The 9,479-nt window shown below is 46.3% G+C and overlaps 1 long non-coding RNA gene across 1 annotated transcript; it reads left to right on the top strand.

The window, feature by feature from the left end:
* Nucleotides 809-8,452, top strand: LOC110257554. The gene is made up of 4 exons (XR_002340331.1): nt 809-1,584; nt 2,044-2,120; nt 3,412-3,568; nt 7,574-8,452. It is a non-coding gene; the product is annotated as an uncharacterized LOC110257554 (long non-coding RNA).

Raw genomic sequence — 9,479 nt, 5'->3', positions numbered from 1 at the left:
AAATGTGAGAATTAGGGCAGACGGGAGGCCACATTTCTGCTCATCTCCGCACTGTAGGTCCTGGCTAAAAATCCAGAAGGCTCTGGAATAGTTGAGCAGGCCTTTTATAGAGATTTTCCATTCTCCCACAACTGGCCTTATTTTCAATGTTCTGGAACAGGGGTTGGTAAACTATGACCCACAGGCCAAATCTGGTCCAACACCTATGAGCTAAGAATGTTTTGGGGTTTTGTTTTTGTTTTTTTCATTTTTTTAATGGTGGGGGGTAAAAATCAAAAGAATAATGCTTCATGACGCATAAAAAGTATAGGAAATTCAGATGTCACTACTCAAAATTTTATTGGAATACAATCACTCATTTGTTTACATACTGTCTGGTTTCCATTCTCAAAGCCTAAAATATTTACTGTCTAAGCCCTTCACAGAAAAGCACTTTGGAAATAGCAAAAGCTTTGGATCCCTGATGTAGGCTGTGGTTAAGAAGTGGTCCAGGGAGTTCCCGTCGTGGCGCAGTGGTTAACGAATCCGACTAGGAACCATGAGGTTGCGGGTTTGGTCCCTGCCCTTGCTCAGTGGGTTAACGACCCGGCGTTGCCGTGAGCTGTGGTGTAGGTTGCAAACGCGGCTCGGATCCCGCGTTGCTATGGCCCTGGCGTAGGCTGGTGGCTGCAGCTCCGATTCGACCCCTAGCCTGGGAACCTCCATATGCCGTGGGAGTGGCCCAAGAAATAGCAAAAAGACAAAAAAAAAAAAAAAAAAAAAAAAAAAAAAAAAGAAGTGGTCCAGGTGGATGCACTGGCACTAATTAACTTCGACGGCAAGTTACTTTCCTCATCTGAAAGATAGGGACCAGTTCTCATGGAGTGAGGCTAAGAACCAAAGCAAGTGCGTAGCGCAGGGTCTGGGGCCTAGTAAGTGTCTTAATGTGATGAGGCCCTGACACCCTCTTCTTCCACGTTTCTCTGTCCTCCATTACAGGTTGCTCTTGACCAAGATTCTGGAAAGGCGGCAGATTCGGTAGAGCCACCACCACCAAAAGATCTCAGGAAAATCAGTTGCCTAACAAGTGTTGACAGTTGATTTGCATCAACCACTAACCCCTGGAAATTCAACCCTCTATTGATTTCCCATGACTTAAGTATAAAGCAAGTAAATCATCTTATAGCCACTTTAACAGAAAAAGTTATTTAATTAAGGCAGAGAAGTGATATGACTCACAAAGAATTCTAACAAAGTTACACCGACTCAGGCAACATGAGCTGAAATGAATCACCGCTTAAAGAGCTATCTCTTCGTGGCAAGAGCAACCAGCTGGAAGATAGGTACCTTGGGGTAGAAGCTTGTTGCTTCAATCAAGAATTTCCAGTTTTTTAAGAAGCTCGTTAGTGTCATCTGAGGCATATATGAGGGATTGAGTTAGAGAACAAATATGGGAAGGAACCAAGCTGAGAGTATCTGAGGGTAAAAAAGAAATGGAAGAATTCTTGAGGGTGTGAAACAAAGAGAAGTCTTGGGGGGGGGCACAAGGTACGCTGCCCCCAACAGATGCTGACCTTGTAGGAGCCACCAAACACTGCGACAGAGGTGGGACAGCCTTAACTTCCCATGCTTCTGGCCTTGGGGTAAAGTAGGAGAGGGTGGGACAGAATTTTAAGGACCTCGGTCAGTTAACCTTTTTGTGAATTCTTAGAAGAAATGTGCCGGAGTTCCCTTCGTGGCGCAGTGGTTAAGGAATCTGACGATGAACCATGAGGTTGCGGGTTTGATTTTTTTAGGGCCGTACCCACGGCATATGGAGGTTCCCAAGCTAAGGGTCCAATCAGAGCCACAGCTGCCTGCCTATGCCACAGCCACAGCCACACCAGATCCAAGCCACGTTTGTGACCTACACCACAGCTCACAGCAATGCCAGATCCTTAACCCACTGAGCAAGGCCAGGGATCGAACCCGATGGTTCCTAGTCGGATTCCTTACGGGGGCACCATGACGGGAACTCCAACCGTTACTATTTTTAAAGAATTTTCTGTGTCCATGTATGTACAGCTGAGACTTGAACCAGCCCCAGCACCCAAATCTGTGATGACCATTTTGCCACATCACCTTTGGGCACCAGTGAGAAGGTAAGCAGAAGGCAAGGGTGCCAACCTCAGTGTCAGGCTTATGGGGGGAAATTCTCATTTAGCATTTGCTATTTCTAGGGCCGGGGGGTAAATCCAAAAAAAAGAGCAAGACCTAGACCTTCTGTCCATCCATTTGGAGTTAAGATGCATATGCCTGCTGTCAATCACATGGGCAGGGAGTTATTCAGCACAGACCAGAAGCTTCAGTGAGGTTCAAGGGGAGAAATCTGGGCAGGTGGAAACCATTCAGAAAGAGGGCGTTCCTGCTGTGTCGCCGTGGAAACAAATCTGACCAGTATCCATGAGGACGCAGGTTCGATCCCTGGCCTCGCTCGGTGGATCAGTGGTCCAGCACTACGTGAGCTGTGGTGCAACATGGCTCGGATCTGGCATTGCTGTGGCTGTGGTCTAGGCCAGCAGCTACAGCTCTGATTCGCCCCCTAGCCTGGGAACTTCCATATGCCTTGGGTACCGCCCTAAAAAGCAAAAATAAAAAAAATTAATTTTAAAAATCATTCAAAAAGAAAGGAGGAAGCACAAATGGGCAAGGGGATGGCAGGACGGGAAGGGAGCCCCGTGGCTGGGAGGCAGCTTTGGCAGGCCCACGGGGAGGGTATAGCCCGGTCAAGTGGAACCAGTTTTTCAGCCACCATGTGACCATACATTGTTGGCTGCAGGATGCACTGCAAGTGCTTTGTTGTTAACAGTGGAAAGATTCTTAGCTTTGTCTCCACTTTGAAAATACTAAGGTGGCTCCCGACTGCAGTGATTTTCAGAGGCTTTATGTCCCACCCCCAGGTCAGGTGGGGAGGGTGAAAATCATTTGAGAAGCTTTGCAACCTCTTTTTCCCAAGGCTGAGAACCCCCATCCTGCCCCCAGATATTCCGAAGGCGCGCTGGGGGAGTGGCATACTTTCAAAATAATTTCACACCTGGCCCAGAGACGCCGACCCCAGTGTCACCTGGCATCACTAGCGGCGTGGAGTGCTTCCTTGAAGGCGTCATCTGTGTTCTATGGAGAACTTAGGGAGACTGTGGACCCTGAAGTCATTTGCAAATAATGAAGGGCAGAACTGCAGCTTCCGTGGGAGTTTTTGACAGAGGTTCTAGACCTGCCTGGATTTTGCACCTTAAAGTTATCTTTTTGATGAACTCAAAGAGCAAAGATATGATAGATGTATTTGTTTGTTCACTGGGCATATTTAGATGAGTGTGTTTGTATTGACCCTGAGCTTCAGCATAAAATGGATTTTATGCTGAGTCATAGTCCAAAATCTGGAATCTGCTCTAGAATATACTGCTTCCCAGAATATAGCAGCCTATGCCTGAGCAATCCAAGCAATGAGACCATGCCCAGGTGTGCAGAATTCACAACCAAAGGAAATGCAACCTCATCAGGGAAGCCACACATCATGGAATAGAAAGAAGAATCCAAGGAAAAGCCGCTGGTGAGTAAGAGCCCTGAGGGAGTGCTTGGGGACACCATGCTTCAGGACTGGGTCACAGGGAGTTGGCATCTAACAAGGCAGCATGGGTCATTCAGGCCACCCAAAAAGCCAGAACTGAATGGCATCTCTTGCCCCTTTCAGTGAAGCTGTGGTTCTGAACCAATAGCAAAAAGGCTTTCCCCCACCACCTCATCACCCCACCACCCCACCACCCCATCTAGCTTAGGTGCAGCTGTAGTTGATGCGAACTTGACACAGGTGGGCTGGCCTCCGTGGGCCTCCAACTTTAGTGGGCAGAGGAATCACCTGGGTGTTTGTCAAATATACAGGTTCCTGAGCCCTCTCTCTCCAGAAATTCAGACTCTGATAGGCAAGGGAGAGAGGGCGATGGTTGAGTTCACAGCCCACTCACACCTGGAAATCACTGAAGAAAGAAGCACAATTTCCACGACGGCATTTAGGGCAATTTCCACCTGTGGGCAAGCATGTATTAAGCAAGGATAAGGAACCAGGAGGGTCCTGGACCCTGGTTGTTTTTTTAAAAAATATATCTTAGGGCTTTCTGATAAGGAACATATAAATGAACTGAAAGTGTGTGTGTATGTAATTTAATTAAGGAAAGACAGGAAAATGGGATGGGAGAGGGAGATGACAAATGGCTAAAGGCACACGCATCCCTTCATCTCCCATAACATTTCTGGAGCATGATCAGATTTCCTCTATTCATCTACAAAAAAAAAAAAAAAGATAATAAGATAGTGATATGAATGAGGTCAGGGAGTTCCTGGGAGGCCCTTTCTTAAATAGTAGCAGGTGGAGTAACTGGCAGTCACAGAACAAGCGGAGTGTCAGGTCAGGACAAGGAGATCACATATCGAGGGCTGACATGAGCAAGAGCAGAGAGAGGGCCACTGTTGGCTTGACTAATATGTGGCTTAAACCATAGCTGGTTCTTTTGACAGCTAGTAAAATAGAGAAATAGACTTTAGAATTAATTTTTTTTTTTTTTTTTTTTTTTTTTTGCCTTTTCCAGGGCCGCTCCCGCAGCATATGGAGGTTCCCAGGCCAGGGGTGTAATTTGGAACTGTAGCTGCCGGCCTATGCCAGAGCCACAGCAACGAGGGATCCGAGCTACGTCTGCAGCCTACACCACAGCTTATGGCAATGCCAGATCGTTAACCCACTGAGCAAGGCCAGGGATCGAACCCACAACCTCATGGTTCCTAGTCGGATTCGTTAACCACTGCGCCATGACGGGAACTCCTAGAGTTAATTTTAGAGTAGAGGAACTAAAGGTCAGATGTGGTAAATTTTTTGTGCTGGACCACGTGGATGGAGCCACGACTTGAACTTGAACTCAGATCCTCTTTGATGCATACGTTGGACTTACACGGTTCATCCTCGGTGTGAATGGCTAGCCGGCCGCATAAGTAAAGATAAAGCTAATACCAGCCCTGACAGGACAGTTTGTACCGGGAGCATGGCAGGCTGCAGTAAATACTTGTCAGTATACACGATGTCAGTACACGACGCTGGGTCAGATGGCCTTGAAGGGTCCGAGTCCAGCACCTGATGGCTTCTTGGTGAAACAGGCTGAAAATCAAACACGCTGCGCGGATCCCTTCTTTATATGCCCAGGACAGTACTAATAGCTAACACTTTCTGAACCCTTTCTAGGTCCTGGGCCTTTGTTTTACATACGAAGTTAATTATGACAACAATCCTGTGAGACAGAACTATCATTTTGCAGAAGAGGAAAAAGAGGCCCAGAGAGGTGAATGAACACAGGCCCTTGTTTCACAGAACTCGTTGTAAAATTTTGAGAACAAGTACATTCTGACTTACGGCTACTAGATAGGATTTCTTAGTGCAATAGGAATTTGGGATTGTTAGGGCAACAGGAGTTAGCCCTTTGGAAAAATCATTATAGGCTGCAGCACTGGAGGAACGCTTGTGGTAGAGGTGAGATTTGAGCTGCATCTTAAAAGAGTGAGAGGTGAGAGAGGGAGGCATTAGGGATAAGGGAAATGGCGTAAATGAAGGCATAGGGACAGGAATAAAGAGGGGATGCTCAGAGTTCCCATCGTGGCTCAGTGGCTAACGAATCCAACTAGGAACCATGAGGTTGCGGGTTCGATCCCTGGCCTTGCTCAGTGGGTTAAGGATCAGGCGTTGCTGTGGCTCTGGCGTAGGCCGGCAGCTGTAGCTCCGATTAGACCCCTAGCTTGGGAACCTCCATATGCTGTGGGGGCGGCCCCAGAAAAGCAAAAAAAAAAAAAGAGGGGATGCTCAGTGGGGCTTCCTGCTTGAGATGGAGTCTGTGTGTCAGGGGTTAGTGAGAAGCAAGTGGAGAATAGCAGGTGGAGTCAGGTCATAAAGGACTTACATCCAGGCAAGAACATCTGGCTGATTATTTAAGAAGCCAGACTATTTTCTTTCTTTCTTTTTTGGTCACACCTGAGGCCTGCAGAAGTTTCCAGGCCAGGGCTTGAACCGGTGCCACAGTAGCAACCCAAACCACTGCAGTGACAATGCTGGATCCTTAATCCGCTGGGCCGCAGGAGAACTCTGAGTCAATTTTCTTGAGTAGGAAACAGCCCAGCTAGAACTAAGCATACAGGACATTAGCATGGCCACACCCTGTAAGAAGATCCAAACGGGGCAGCAGCTTGAATGCCTGGAGATCCGTATGCCCGGCTGAATTAATCCAGGCCTGGAGGCAGTAGAAATGGAGAAAAGGAGATGTATGGGTGAGACCGTGTTATTAAAAAAAAAAACCATGCTGAGTCCTCTTGTTGGCGAGGCCCAGGGCTAAGAACCTGAGAGCTCATCTTGTTGCAGGTCGCAGCAGTCCTGGCAGGGGAGGCCACTGTCCCCATTCTAAAGAGGAAAAAGCCAGGGTCCTGATTCCTGAGCTTGTTATACTCTTAGTGACATGGACAGGCTCTGGCAGCAAAGAGATGTCTCAGCTTCTTATCAGGAATGACTGCTCTGAATGGGTCCAGAGCCATGTGAGAGCAGAGGTAGTTGGAGGTGACGGATTCTGTTTACAGTTAGTTGGCTCTGAGCTTACACTGTGTTTGTGCCGGGAGTTAAGAGTAGCAGTGACGTAAGACAGAAAGAGAAAGACAAACACCATACAGTGTCACTTACATGTGGAATCTAGAATATTCACAGGAGTTCCCGCTGTGGTGCAGTGGGTTAAGAATCAGACGACAGTAGGTCGCTGAGGAGGTGAGGGGTCGATCCCCAGCCCAGCACAGTGGGTTAAAGGATCCAGCACGGCTGCAGCTGTGGTGTAGGTCAGATTCAAACCCCGGCCCGGGAACTTCCCTATGTTGCTGGTACAGCCATTTTAAAAAGTTAAAAATTTAAAAAAATAGTGACATAAGTGAACCTATGTATAAAACAGAATCAGACTCACAGACATAGAGAACAGACGTGTGGTTGCCAAGGGGGAGGAAGAAGGGAGTGGGAGGGACTGGGAATCTGGGGTTAGTAGATGCAAACTGTTACATTTGGAATGGGTAAGCAATGAAGTCCTGCTATATAGCATAGGGAACCATATCCATTCTTTTGGGACCATGATGGAAAATAATACAAAAAACGAATATGTGTGTATGACTGAGTAACTTTGTTCTACAGCAGAAATTGGCCCGACATTGTAAGTCAACTATACTTTAGAACAGCAGAAAAAAAAAAGGGGGTAGATGGAGAGCAGTTTATCTCTGAGCTTGGAGGCCAGCTTAAAGATGGCAGCTGTGCCTAGGAGAGCCCTGGGGGCCTTTCCTGACCATCTTTGCATCCCAAGACCTCATTTCATCCCCATGACAGTCCTAGAAGTGAGTACTGCTTGGTCCCTGTGGAACGCAACACACTGAGATTTCAGATGCCAGCCAGACACCACCCACGCCCAAAGCCGCGCACATCAGGATGTCTGCTGGCCGGACCAGAAGTCAGGGTCGCATCTCCTAACACTGCTCCCTTCGGGGCCTTTCATTGCAGGCTGCAGATTAAAAGGCGTCCGAAAACAGAAAAAACAAAAACACACCTTTTCTGAAAGACTTCTGGCGCTCTAATCTGAGAATGGTCAAGAGAGAGTTTTAACAAAGCGACATAGCGCGGTAAACTGTATGTGTAAGTTTTCTTCCCTTTTATTGAACATTCTTACTCCGTGATTATACAATAGCTCTTTAAAAACAGACAACATAAACTGTGACAGATTTGTCCCCATCTTGCAAATATCACCCCTTCAGGGGCCTTTGGAGCATCTGGGAAAGTAAATCTGCCAATCCACCAGCAGATGTCTCTGTTTTTCCTAAATGAATGGCACTCCCTCTGTTCTCAGCCGCTAAATTTCTGATCCAATTAAAGAAAACCCTTTCTTAACTTGTCCCCAGAGATCCCAACACACTTTTGTCTAAAAGTAAAGAACTTCCTTTCTCCTTAATTTTTAAATAAAAAATACGAGTTAGTGTCTATCTCCTTTAAAAAATCAGCATTCAAGTCTCATGTACCATTTCTAGTCAATCTTATACATTCTTATACTAAAGAAGATGCTCCCCTCCGCTTGAGTCGTTACCATCCATCCTACTTAGTGGCAGACTGTGCTACAACTGACAGAAGCAGCTTAAGGAAAGTAGATTTATCCCAAGGATAAAAGTTTAAATTCTGCGTACTGGAAGCAAAAGTTTCTGAAGGCACCACCTATTGTTAATAATTAAATAAGCCCAGCTTGGGCAGATGGAACACCTTCTTCTGAAAGTCCCTGTACTAGAAGAGATACTGAAAAAGAATTTAATCTCATGATGGAAGCAATTTGTCATTTCGGATATTCCCAAAGCTCAGTTCATTAAGAGGTTCTATTACTCCCATCCTGGGATGCCTCCCCCCCCCCCCAAAAAATATGCATTTTTAAATTAAATAAAATAATAATTGCTGAGGTTTTTCTCCCTCAACAAATTGGAGTCTCACTTTTAATATATCGACATGGAGCTTCAGGAAATGCTTTCCCCCTTGTCAAAGCCCAGTCCTGCTGTAACTCTTTTCAGTAAGCATGACCCTCATGAGACAGAAACACCTTCTCATCCACAAGCTCTGACTGTCGAGTGCCAAAAACTCAAAACCCGCCCCAGGCAAACTGTTCCCGGCAAGATTCAGGTTTCTATGGTGACACTTTCTTACATCCTGACCACTAAGCCAAACTCATTGATTCCTATTTTATCACTTAAAAACACTTGTCTACATACAAAGAAACGTGTTAGGAAGAGACTGATCCTAATGGAAATAAAGCCTCAAGAACTTTCAATAATTATTCAGAAGATCTCAAAATTCCCCTTAAAATTCTAATTCAGTTCAGTGAGTCAACTTCGATGGAAAAACACATTTTAAAATGAAAAGCGCATCAGCCTCAACATAGCTCTGTCTTTTTCCAGTAGAATCTTGGCCTGAGCCCCTCATCACTTACCCCTCCAGGATGTGGAAGAGTCATCCCTGGATGTGCTATCGATCCAGTTACCCTGTGCAGGGCACGTCTAGATTTCACTTTTCGCCATGTGTCATCCTCCTCTGTATTCAAAGGCGATGCAGCCTCCTCCGCTTCTGGCTCAAACTGTACTAATGAGTGACCAGAGTTTACTGCCATGTCGGAGGACAGGGCCAGCTGTGCTTTAGATGTTTCCTTTCACTGGAAATAACAATGAGAATGTGTCAATCAGCTGGTATTACGCCACCAATGGCATCTCACTATCACCTCCCCTTTTTTATTTTTAGCTCTTAAGTGACAGGTGAATACCATCCATTTCGAATGCTGCTCCCCTTATTGAAGCATTCAGGGGAATTTTGAGCTGGTGAAAGTTGCTACCAATAGACAGGGCCCCAGTTCCCATGGTAGAAGCTGGTCACAACGTCA

Source organism: Sus scrofa, chromosome 18 (assembly GCF_000003025.6).
Source record: "Sus scrofa isolate TJ Tabasco breed Duroc chromosome 18, Sscrofa11.1, whole genome shotgun sequence".
Lineage (NCBI taxonomy): Eukaryota > Metazoa > Chordata > Mammalia > Artiodactyla > Suidae > Sus > Sus scrofa.
Note: the sequence above shows the minus strand (reverse complement) of the source record. Positions and strands in the feature narration are given on the sequence as shown.